The sequence below is a fragment of the Apodemus sylvaticus genome, chromosome 20 (genome assembly GCF_947179515.1).
Source record: "Apodemus sylvaticus chromosome 20, mApoSyl1.1, whole genome shotgun sequence".
Lineage (NCBI taxonomy): Eukaryota > Metazoa > Chordata > Mammalia > Rodentia > Muridae > Apodemus > Apodemus sylvaticus.
Genome location: NC_067491.1, coordinates 57,188,343 through 57,201,787, shown reverse-complemented (window position 1 = coordinate 57,201,787; position 13,445 = coordinate 57,188,343). Strand labels below are relative to the sequence as shown.

General features: G+C 44.3%; 1 pseudogene; it reads left to right on the top strand.

Annotated features, from left to right (window-relative positions):
* The first annotated feature begins 11,655 nt into the window (after positions 1 to 11,655).
* On the top strand, positions 11,656 to 12,323 carry LOC127671151 (peptidyl-prolyl cis-trans isomerase FKBP3-like; annotated as a pseudogene).
* The last annotated feature ends 1,122 nt before the right edge of the window (positions 12,324 to 13,445 follow it).

Here is a 13,445-nt window from a genome sequence, read left to right as displayed (position 1 = left end):
CATACATGAAGATGCAGAGTTTGGAGTCTGTTCAGCTGGTTTTTAGTCTCCCTTGGCCCAGTATTTCCTCATTACATCCTCTTTATACCCTTTGGGAATGGTAATGTATATATCCCCTGCCATTATTTTTTGAAAGTATGTGACTTGCTTCTTCGTTGTGATTTTACAGGGGATTACAGTGAGATTGCATGAGACTCAGACAAGACTTTGCTTTCAAACAAAGCTGTTCCTGTGATAGACAATGGGGACATTCTAAGTAAGACTAAATGATTTTTGCATGATGATGATGGATTATTGATGCAATGGAGTAGAATGTAGTAGTTTGAGTGAAAATGGCCCTAAAGTGGCACAGGGAGTGACACTTTTAGGAGGTGTGGCCTTGTTGGAGTAAGTGTGGCCCTGTTGGAGGAATTGTGTCACTGGGAATGGGCCTTGAATTTCCAAATGCTCAAGCCAGGTCCAATGTCTCTTTCTCAAGAGCTTGCCAATTCAGTTGTAGAACTCTTACCTATCTCTTCAACATTATGTCTACCTTTATTCCACCATGCTTCCCAATATGATGATAATAGACTATAACACTGAACTATAAGCAAGCCCCAATTAAATGTTTTTCTTCAGAAGACTTGTTGAGTTCTGGTTGCCTTCCCAGAAGCCATTTAAGTGCTAGGGACCCTATGTAAGACCACACCTAATGCCCACAATTTCCCTTTAAAGTAGGCCTAACATCACCAAAAGGCACCCAATGCTCTGGGTTCTATATTCTGTTCCATGACTCTGGAAGCTTTCCCAGAGGCCACGTGGGCACTAGGGACCCAAAGTAAGACATGGTCCCCTGCATACTAGCTCCTCTTAAAGTGTACCCAAAAGCCATAAACTACACCCCATCTTCTGGGCAACCATATTAGACACTACAATGTTTTTAGAAGATCTTTACATTCCCAGTGGTTATGCCAGTTCTAGGGATCAAGAGGTGATGGTGGTTCCCCAAATGCAAATCCAAGAGATTGTCCAGGCCAAAAAATCTTAGAAAAGAGTCCACACTGGACCTGAAGTCTGACTGATCACCAAAACTGCAGGCAACCCAGGACAGAAGATCAGAACAGCAACAAAATTCAAGGAAAACAATACTCCTGTGGTTGAATTAGGGCGGAGGAGGAGGGCAACTCTGTAGGAGGATCAGCAGTCTCAATTAACTTGGACGCCTGAACTCTCTCAAACACTGGACCACCAAACAGGCAGCATACATCAGTTGATATGAGGCTCCCAACATATGTACAGCAGAGGAATGCTGGATCTGTGTTCAATCAGAGATGATGCACTTAACCCTCAAGAGACTGGAGGCCCAAGGAAGTTTAGAGGTCAGGTGGGGTGGGGTGGGAGTTTGGAAAATCCTGTGGACAGAGGGGGTAGGGAGGAGGTGGGATGTGGAATAGTCGGGAGGGTGGATGGGGGGGAATAAAATATGGAATGTAAATTTTTTTAAAAAAATTAAAAAGAAAGAAAAGAGAAAACCTCAGAATAATAGCAATAGAAAAAATATTCCCAGGTCAAAGGATCAGGAAATAACTTCAATAAAATTATAGAGGAAAATTTCCCTAAATTAAAGAGATATCTATAAATGTACATGTAGCTTACAAAACACCACATAGATTGAGCCAGAAAAGATCTTCCACCAAAAGATAATCAAATATATATGTATAGGTATTTATGTATATATTATATATGTATATATGTATATATATTATTAAAAACTATATATAGCAAAAATATTTAAAGCAGAAAGGGAAAGACGGAAAGTAACATATGAAGGCAAATGTGTTTAAATTTCAACAGAATTCTCAACAGATACTCTAAAACCCAGAAAGACCTAGAAAGCTGACTTACACACTTTAAGACACCAGATATGTCATTCCAGACTATGATATCCAGCAAACCTCTCAATCAACAGAGATGGAGAAAATAAGATATTCTGTGGGAAAAACACTAAATAACATCTACAAATCCAGCCCAAAGAAGATACTAGAAGGAAAATTCCATTCTGAGCAGGTTAACAACACCAAAGAAAACACAGCAAATAAGAAGTTGCACAGGAGAAAAACCAAAGGAAGGTACTCAAACACACACACACACACACACACACACACACACACACACACACACACCAGGTCTCCAGTACCTAAGAGGACATCTTGCATACAGCTCCACAAGTGAGCCCAGTTCTCTGCTAAGTGGAAGCAAGACCCAGATCTGAGTGCCCCATCATCATGCTGGTCTTCAGACGGTCTCAAGACCCAGATTTACATAAATACTAGGGCAAACCTAGTATTTATGCCACGAAAGGCCACTCTAGGACAGACCCAAAACCTAGGCTGCAAGTAAATGCTACACACACTCAGATGCTTGGTATCTTAAACACTGAATGCATACTGGACCTAAGGGCAACTCAAGTTCCTTTGGTCAGCCCAAACTCATGGGATAGAGGCCATATATTTATTGCACAAAGACTGGTCAAGTAGCCTCTAGAATCAAATAGTGAATGCTTTGTAATATTAGTAACCAGGAGGACACGCAATGACCTCTTAAGTGTCCAGTGTCGAGAGGACCCAGCCCATTTTTATTACAAGGCAGGGCTAGTGCGCAAGCAGCCACATACTGTTCCTCAAGGGAAAAGCAGTGACCAGGGATGGGACTGCAGAGTGACACTGTAACAGGACAACACCTAGGAGAGGCAAAGAAAGGGCATGTTCCAGGAGGGAGCAATAGCCAGGGACCACCATATTGTACTTCCATGTCGGATAAAATATCCACAGCCTATCCCCTAAGTGACCTCATAGAAGACACAATTCCATGGAGCTGGGTCTTAGGCTGTGTACAAAGCAGATCAGTATCTATGGGGCATTATCATACTTTTTACTATTTTAAGCATTTGTACCTAGCAGATGCACACACTGATCCACCCCAAGACGGATCTAGTATCCTAGGTGCCAAGTATATAATGAACAGGTGTCAGGCTTCTATCAAGATTGTCACGAATGAATCAATGATATCACATGACATTAGCAGTATTCCGGGAGCTCAAACTTCTTCCCTTTAGGGAAGGTTCAATTCCACTGGGCCATTGTCATGAGTAGCAGGAACAGAGGTTCTCTAGAGCTTATTTTGGGAACAGGACACCCACTTCTATCAGCAGCCCCTCCCATGACCCTATGGGGGACTATTTGTTCAAATAAAGTTTCACCTTATTGTTGTACCATATATTCCCCTACGACAGGGGCCCACAATCTTCTGCCAGCAGCTTTTGAATTTTCTGCCTAGACCTATGGCTAGGACATACAATTACTAGTCCATCCCATGGACATACTCCCTAGATGAACATACTATATCCACTGAAGAACCTTTTAACAGTCGTGTCATGAATGAACTTTCCATCCTACCACGCCCAGGTTGCACACCCTTAACTGGAGTACATAGAGGGGCCTCTGAATAAAAGTGCCTTGCTTGTTGAGATCACTCTGGAGGATGTGCTTGACAGGGCCCCCGCCTATTGTTCCAATGGAAGAAACATATACTGGCTGTGTGACAGACACTGCCAGAAAGTTCCTCCACATCAAAGATGGCTTCTGAGAACATCTTCAAGCCATCAACTCTTTAAGGTACTGAAGTCAACAGGCAATGTAAAAACAAGTAGAGAAAAATTCTAGTCACAGTAAATGTTTGTGAAGGTCTCAATACCTGGGGTTATGATAAGGGCTTGAACCCGTGAAATGCTTGCTCAAGACACAAGTCAAGGAAGAAGAATGCCTAAAAATGCAATAGATACAAACCTGTCACCACAACACAAAGGACCTAGAAAAAAAATGTGAGTTGATTAGCCTGCGCTTCACATTAGCAACCTGCTTCAGAGAAAGAAAGGGCCAAGAAATCCTGACATTTATATCAAGATAGGTAAAAAGAGAGTGTAATATTCTGAGAAAAGGAAGCTACAAAAGGAGGAAAATATTGGATAGAGGGACCAAACACCTGATGCTAAAATGATGTTGGCTTAAGAATGGGAATGAGCCAGTGTGTAGCAGGAAGAATTCAGAGATGTACTTCAAGCCATGAATGTGGTAGATTATCATCAATTACCCAGGTTCTGTTCACCAAGCCCAGTAGAATGGTGACTGGTGGCATTGGGCAGCTGAACTTTCTTTTGAAAAGAAAATAATCATCCTTCTTTTGCAGATACAGAGGTTTATTCAAGGTTGCCATGTGTGTGTGGGGGGGCGACTCTTCTTGGTAACACTTCTGTTGCTGGCACAGCATGGTACCAGGCTCTCTGTCCGCATCCTGGGTCTTCACCCAGACACACAATACCTAAAATCAACAACCATACAGATTCCACACTCTGGGTCCTTTGAAAATTGATCAGTTCTGCACACATGTGTTGATGTCACTGCTGTGGGTAGTGCCAACCCAAAGAGCACCCAGTTATCTCTCTTTGCCCCCATACACACAAGAATGGAGGTGATGGAAGGACGGAATTTGAGAAGTGCCTTGCCCCAGTCACTTGGCTCTTGCCAGAACAGACAGGAACTGTTCCCAGTGAGGAAATTCTTCAAGATGTCTCAGATAGTGTTCCCTTACAACCGTGGTAAGGCTAAGGTGCCAGATGTTCCTGGAATCAGAACACATCTTTCTTTTCTTGTTCTTAGCCCACCCACTTGTGGGACTGGCTTTGCCCTACCTCTGTATCAATGAACAGGTGCCTCTTCTATCAAGAAGACCTGAATAAAAAAGGATTTGCTAAGAATTACAAAAAGTCCAATTGTGCATCCCTTGTAAATAACTACCCACTCCCAATGGCCTGAGCCAGGAAAATGCCATGTGCCCCTCTTCCCCCCAGGTTGTCTGTGATGAAAAAGGCGACAATTCCCAGGTCCCTACAGGTGAGGCTGGCTGCAAACCTTGTTCTGTGTTGAGTGATGTCACTGGTGTTTTCTGCAGTTTCCAGAGCATCAGGCTTTGGAATGCTCACTGATTGGCTCCAGAAGCATCTGGCCTTTCCCTGCCTGCAATGGACATGAGAATGAAGCAGCAGCACACACAGCAGAAGCAGGAGCAGCAGGAGCAGCAGGAGCAGGAGCAGCAGCAGTAGCAGTAGCAGCAGCAGTATGGCAGAAGTAGCAAGGACATGATCATGCCAGGAGACAGCTCTAAGGGAAACTGATCAATATACACCAAATAGTTTGTAATACAGAGTGGTGTCAGGGGACAGAGGGGTTGAGTTCCTCTTTAACACATTTGAAGTTCTCTTTGTCTTTATACTTGGTGGGAATGGGGCAAGTCACCATGGGCCACCCAAAGGAAAACTTACAATGTCTTGTCAGGGGGACTCATCTGTTTTACCATCAACATTGCCCCCCAACCCCACCCCCACCCCACTGCAATGCTTTTTACCAGCACCTTCTCTGGAGTCAAATGTCAAGCACTTCAGATCTCACCTTGGATCTCCTCAAAAGATGGTGCATAGGTAAGCCTCACCTTGCACATGGCTGTGTACCCTGGGCCAAAGTGGGGAACAATGCCCATGCTCACTTCCCATGACTCCCAGAAAGGATGAGAATAGGGAGTTACTTTGTCCGAAGGGAGTGGAGACAAGAGAAAATTGATTTGGGGAAAGGTTACAGAAGGCAGAGTCACTCAAACTATGAAATTACCTTGTTTGTAACGTGGGCTCTCTCCACTTCAAGGAAACAGCATTAGTGCTGACTGTGCCTCTTTGTGTTTCTCTGTGTGTGTGTGTTGTGTGGGTGTGTTGTGTGTCCAACCAGATGTAAAGAATACTCATCAAATGGCTCAAATTTGAGTGCAACATACACAATCAGAGACTAGAGCTGGTGGTTTTGTGAGGGCTTCAGGATCTCTCTCAGTGTGACTATGCAGTAATCAGGATGCTCTGCTCTGCATCAGAGCTGTGGGTCTGAACCATCTCCACCCACTCTGTATTCACTTCTGGACTCCAATGGACACTCATGGCTTCGCAGTTCTGTTACCTCCTCTTACAATATCAGACATATCTGTTGGAAACATGCAACAGGTCAGGTCTTCTGGGTTCCTTCCTCTGCCTCCAGGACCACTCTCTCCTCAGCTCACAAGTACACCTGGAGACAGGCTGCTGAGCTGACATTCTCACTGTGCATGAAGGTTCTCTGAAGTCTGGTGTTTCTTCTCAGTATCCTTGGTAACCACTAGCACTCCATGGATGTTTCTTCCAGGGGCTTCTGAGTGCTGTGAAGATTAACTCACTGGGCCACAGCTATCCTGGGACTGCTGCCCAGTGTGGAACTCCCTACAGGGGACAGGAGGAAAATCATTCAGAACTTCTCAGAATCTTCCTTCAGAATTCAGGGGAAAATAACATTTTGCCTGTAATTTAAGCCTGCACTATAGAAAGATCTTCTCTCTGCCATACAGCCACCTGAAATTCCTGTCTGGCTCTGTCCTCCCTGCTCCTGTCTGCATCCTCAGCAGACTCCTCTCCACTCTCTGGTATCATCCTCCAGGGACCACAGGGCCTCTGATAGCCCTTGAAACAGACAGAAGAAATCTTAGAAATCTGCAGGACTTATGCTTGGCTGTGCTGGCCCTGTGATGGCATGGGACCTCAGACTGATTCCGCCCAAGTGCTCCATTGATCCCTTCACACATTTCCAGCATCCTTGCCTAGCATTAGGCCACTATCCTCTGCTGTCTACATGTTGCTCAAGTTTTGAGGAAAGGTGTAGTCTTAGGAGGAGGAAGAACAGGATGGGACTTTTCTCTCTGGCATGATAAACCCAATGTCACCAACACCCTTAGTGTGCATGCTGGAATATGTTAAGGGAAGGAGAAACTAGAGAGTGCATCCTTTCTAATCACACCCCACCTACTGGTTTCAGCCTGTGTCTCTGAAGCACTCTTCATTGGCTGCCATGACCTTGTTATTTTTCACTGGGAGGCAGCAACACAAGTTCCTTAAGGCTTTGGAAATCCTCTTCTTCAGGCTCCTCCAGGCCCGATTTCTCAGTGGGACTCTGGGCATACCCTGGGACCTCCTTCGGAGCTGCTCCTGATGGACTGTTTCCCTTGAGGATGAGCTAGTGTCTTGTAAGGATTCGATGCCTATATTCTCTTCCTGGTTCTCCTCACTGGGGGAAGGGCTGCTGGTTCTGGACTCCCAGGAGGACATGCTGCTACTTGTGTCTGTAGCACTGGAGCTCTCTTGGGCCATATCTTGCGTGTTTTCAAAGGTTGAGGATTGTGTGGATATGAAAAGTGACCATGGGGCTCCTGATGATGAGGTTAGCGTTGTTGTTGTTGCCTTTCTTTTTCTTGATGATGATTTTGTGGAATTGATGCTTCTCTCCTTCTCTCTGAATGTGCTCTTTCCAACATGAGGCATAAGCCCCTGGAGTGGGGAGGTGTTCTCCAGAAAGCTACTCTGAAGGGAAGAAAGGCTGGGAGGTACATTATGCCTCCTCCTACAGCCTTTCCTTCCACATCCGGGCAGCTCAGAGAGAGTGGGCAAAGTGAAGGTGGAAAGAGTACGGGCACTGGTTCCCTTCCTTACAGGCCAGGGAGAGTTGGGGGCTTTTGTAGGGTCCAGACTCCTACCCTGCCCCCCATCGTGATAAAATTGGGGCTGCCTGGTATACTTCTTTTTTATAATCAAATAAGTCGCCATATCATGATTGTACTTCTGTTCCCTCAAAGCCTCCCTGAGCTCTTTAATGTTGTACCCCATAAGAAACATGTCAAAAGCGAGTTTGGATTCTGGTTCTCTAGGGATTTCCTCTGAAGATCTCAATGGGTCTTGATCATGGCACAGCCACGGGTGTACCAATATTTCTTTAATGGATGGCATCATTATGGGGTCTATAGTCATTAATCTCTTTAATAGGTCTCGAAGCTCTGGAGACAGGTGATACGGGATCCAACAGCTCCGGGCTAGGATCAGATGCTTTATCTTGGAGTGCACTGTCTCTCGGAAGGGAAGGTGGCCAAGAACTAAATAGTATAATACTACACCGAGACTCCAGATGTCAGTTGGGAGGCCATCATATTGCTTGTGATCAAACTGTTCAGGAGCACAATATTGTGGTATGCCACAAAATCCTTTGAACATTTCCCCAGAGGCCAGTCTTTTGCCTAAGCCAAAGTCAGTCAGTTTCACATGCCACTCCCAATCCAATAGGATGTTCTCGGCCTTGATGTCTTGGTGGATAATATTCTGACTGTGGATATAGTTGACGGCCAAAGAGAGTTCTGTAAATATCCTACGTGCCTCTTCCTCGTCCAGACGCCCACACTTGTTGATGTGTTTCAGCAGGGATCCCCGGGCTGCATATTCCATCACCAGGTACGTTTTGTGCCTTGTCTCGAATATCTGGAACAACTGTATTATGTGACTATGGTTCAGGGATTTCACAAGATCTATCTCAGAGATGACCAGGAAGTCTATATTTGTGCCCCTTTTCAATATCTTGATGGCTACCATGGTCTGGGTCATAAGGTGGAGAGCCACTTTGACTTCTGCAAACGACCCTTTATCTAGGGTGCCTAGGATATAGTAATGCTGTGCCAGGGTGTTCCCTTCATGACAACTGGCCTCGATGTCCCCCGACATCGCACTTCCCTTCTCTTGGTCACCAGGAGCTACAGCAAGCAAAGATGGCAGGGAAAACAGATCAGAATTCCTTCTAAGAGAGGTTACTAGGAGAGATTCTGAGATTAAGAGACACAGATCCTCCATAGACGAGTCTGCCTCTGCCTAAGGACACAGGGAAACCAGAACAAAGCAAAGACAAACACAGAGGATGGAAAGAAGGAAGAAGGCTCAGAGCAGAAAGAGAGCAAGGGGGATGGAAGACAACATTTTAGCCAGGAGAACAAGGATCCCCATTTCAAAGGAGCAGAACATTGACAAGCTTACCCAAGACGTCCATCATGAAGGACTGAGCTAAAGGCCACACTTGAACATCAAGATAGCTTTACCCAGAAATGCGTGGGATGCAACTTGCACCAGTAGATACAGTATCTACACGGGATGGGGCAAAGTCACACAGCACCTATGAATAAGAATGATAATTTGTCAGTATTTTTCTGGAATGGATGTTGAGGTCACTCTGTTATACAGAACATCTTAGTCCAACAGAGATATATACCACAATTTTTCCTTATATGCAGGATACTGGTGGTTTGAAGTTGAATTAAAGGCAAGGGGAACTCTGAGGGGACTGGAGGATAAGAGGCAGGATGAGCTAGAGAGTAACAGACGGTGACAAAGTCAAAAGAGAAGTTAGGAAAACAAATATGGTTGTTGGCCAGGGAGGGACACTACTCCGGTTTCTTCCCACATTTCATCCCAGCACTCCGGAGGCAGGCAGATCTTTGAGGCTACCCTGGTCTACACAGAAAGTTACAGGTTGGGCAAGGCCGTACAAAGAAACCCAGTCTCCCAGGAACAATAAAACAAACTGAAGAAGGAAAGAGAAAGGAAGAAAGGAAGGAGAAAGGAGGGGAAAGGAAGGAAAACACATGGATGTTAATCCAGAAAGCAAAATGAAAATAATTAAACGAACAAGCAAACAACAAGAAGGCAAAGCTGTAAACAAAGCTCCCAAATGAATGAAGTCACATAAACAGAAACCCAAACCTCTGAGTTTATGGAAACAGCAGGAAAGAACTCAGTCTATGGACATGTAGCCGATGTTCAATGTCAAAATCCAAACAATCACCGATGTCCAAATCTGATCCAACCACCGAGTCCTGCAGTTCACCACCAAACAGCTCTCTGCACAGAAGGACACAAAACAGCCCAGACAGTGCATTATATGATCAGCTCTTGGTCATTCCTCACAATGGCTCTCTGTGTCATCAGAGCATTAGTGACCAATCAGAGCTGGCACAATCCACAGTGATTTTTCTCACTCCTTACAAGGTGCTCTGTCTGTTACTGTTCATTTCACTGAGAGCAAGCACTGGACAAGAGACACCTTAGGGGAGGGAGAGCTTTATTTAGATTCATGGCATGAGGGGTTTGGAGGGAATGTTGTGGTTCCCCCACTAGGGTTTTAGTCTCATGTCAAAAGGAATGTTTTAGATGGGGTGGGGACAAGAGAATCTCTCTCTCTCTCTCTCTCTCTCTCTCTCTCTCTCTCTCTCTCTCTCTCTTGTGTGTGTGTGTGTGTGTATGTGCACACATTTGAGTGTGTGTTTCCAACCAGATGTATAAAAGTACAACAAACTTCACTTCGGAGATTTGGGGGTGAGGAAGCATCCAGGAGAGGGGCTCTCTGCTCCAAGACCAAGCAATCAAAGCTTGTCCTGGATTCTTAGCGGGCACAGATTTCTAATGGAAGATATTTCCCTTAGAAATAGGTGAAGATTGCTGGAATGTCATGTCCTGATCTTCTGGAGCTCAGAGTTTGGTGTGTTTTTTTTTCCCCTCAGGAACTGGTGGGTTTTTTGCTTAGTGATTACTCAGTTTTATTTTTTGGTGTTTGTATTTATTTGTTTCACCCTGTTTCTTCCACATATGCTCCATTGGCCAGGCTGGGAAGTCCTTTCAGGCCATAGGCATAGGTTCTAGGGCTCAGTCATGGAGCTCTTCAGGACGGGTGGAAAGGACACTGCCCCATGGCAGCCCCTGTGGTAGCACCTCATGTTGATGGCAGGAAGAGGGTGGAGAGTAAGCGCACCGCAGTGGTGGCTCCTGCTGACGTACCTCGCGGTTGTCACAGGCTGAGGCAGAAAAGGATGTCCAGTGGACTTGGCAGCTTCTCAGCTGTAACCTCATCGAATGGGGACAGGGAACGATAACAACTCAGGCACTACAATCTGAGCAGAATGTAATAAAGCTTACAATTAACAACAAATAAATCCCTAAGAAATGTACAAACACCTGGAAATTAAAAAAAAGCATTACTGAATAATTATGTCAATTAAGAAAATAAAGACTTTCAAAATGTGAACCCGTAAAATTCCAACATTACATAATCAGTGTCACATGCTTAAAGTAGTCTTATGAGGGAAATAGATACCTATAAGTGCTAACATTAATAAAAGAAATCAGTAAAACAAATGTTTTAATTTAATGAAACCTGAAAATTTGAGGAAAAAAAATTCAAACTTAGTTGTTCTGTAAGTCTCTGGTGAGCCTTAGCTTACCAGGATGTCCTAAATAAACAACTCAGAGTCAGGAATCGATGTAAAAAACAAGAGGAATTTGTCATTCTAACATAATGGGTCACCCTGCACATGGAGAGAGAACGACCAAGTGCAACCCACCCAGCAGGCCTTTATACAGTCCTCAGGGCAGCCGCCATTAGGCACAATGTGATTGGAGGAGGGGGGAAGAGGAGGAAGAGGAGGAGGAAGAGGAGGAGGAAGAGGAGGAGGAGGAAGGGGAGGAGGAGGAAGGGGAGGAGGAAGGGAAGGAGGAAAGGGAGGAGGAAGGGGAGGAGGAAGGGGAGGAGGAAGGGGAGGAGGAGGACGAAGAGGAGGAGGAAGAGGAAGGGTGAGGAGGAGGAGGAAAGAAAAAAATGAAAAGGAGGAAATTAAGAAAGAAGATACAATACTAAAAAATATTCCACAACACACTTGCAAACAGTGCAGTGGCAGCAGCGGGGGAAGATGGCCGAGGCTGTTCCGCAGCGTGCATGGACCGTGGAGCAGGGAGCAGCTGCCCAAGAAGGAAGGACATCATCAAGTTTCTGCAGGATCCCGGTTCAGATTCGTTTCTCACAGAGCATAAATTACTCGGAAACATAAAAAAATGTAACTACGACTGCTAATGAGGACCATTTGGTTAGTGCCTATAACCATCTTTTTGAAAGTGTCTCAAGATTGCTGAAACCGGAAGTAAAGCATCTGAACAGGTGAGAAACGTGAAGCTTGGTGACGATAAACCCAAAGAATCCAAGTCTGAGGAGACTCTCGAGGGTCCACCAAAATATACAAAATCTTCTAAAAAAAAAAAAAGGAGATAAAAACCAACATTCCTAAAAAGCGAGATGTTGTTCACTGCTGGTAAATGGGGACACTCCCAGATGGAACTGTTTTTGATCCTAATATTCAAACAAGGTCAAAGAAGAAAAATGTCAAGCCTTTTAAATTTTAAGGTTGGAGTAGGCAAGGTTAAGAGAAGATGGGATGGAGCACTCTTGACTATGAATAAAGAAGAAAAGGCTCGACTGGAGATTGAACCAGAATGGGCCTTCAGAAAGAAAGGACAGCCCGATGCCAGAATTCCACCAAACTCCAAGCTCACTTTTGAAGTGGAACTAGTAGATATTGACTGAAACCGGTACTTCAGATCGGACGTCAGCAAGGATAAAAACCTAATGTGGCCAATTGGAGCTTGTTACTATCGTGAGGGAAGAGTCAACAGGAAAATTTAAAGAGTTAAAGTTTGTTTACTTGATCTCAACTTTTGAGAAACATAATTCCCTGTAACTCCCCTTAAGTCTCAGACATATTCCTACAGTCATGTAAAGTATTCAAGAGAGCTAGATGCAGAAAATGTATTTGATAAATACGTTATGCCCTCATGATAAAAGTCTTAGGAGAATGTAGAACCACAGGGACAATACTTCAGCCTAGTGAAAAGATATATGTGAGTAACCCTCAGCCAACATGATCTGATATGGATTAAAGATTAAATCAATCAACCCCTCTGAATTCAGTAATGGGACAGAGACACCTGGGGCTCCCAAACACTGTCAATAGCACTTGCTATCTTCACTGTTCTCAAAGTGCAGCTGAGGTAATAAGCAAGGGAAGGAAATTAGAGGCACACAATCAGGAAGGAAGATATCCAGCTATCCCAGTGTACAGTGGACAAGATACTAGATATTAGAGATCCCAGGAATCTGAACAAAAACCTTCTAGAAATGACAAATTCAGCAATGTGGCAGCATAGAGATTCAATATGCATAAATCAATAGCTTTTCTATACATCAAACATTAAAAAATGAGAAAGATCATGAGCATACTCCACTCCACCAGACTCAACGAAAATAAAGTGCCTGGAAATGAACGACGAAGAGGTGATGGGAATCTACAATGGAAGCTTTCAACCTCCGAAGAAAGAGATAAAGACAATGTCTTACTCCTGGATTGGTAAAATGAATATTACATCAAATGAAGAGTATTATACCAAAACTTTTTATAGATTTGATTCAACCCCCCCCCCGAAAATCCTCATCTCATTCTTCATTTCAATAGAAAAAAGTGAACCTTACCTTCATATGGAACCACAAAAGACCCCGGGGTGCCAATAGCATCAGAAGCAAAAGGGAAAATATTGTGGGCAATACATTCCGTATCTTAAGATGTATTACGAGCCATAATAAGAGGATCAATTTGGTCCTGACCCATAAAAGATCAAATAAACAAAATCAAGGATGCACACATGACTTCAT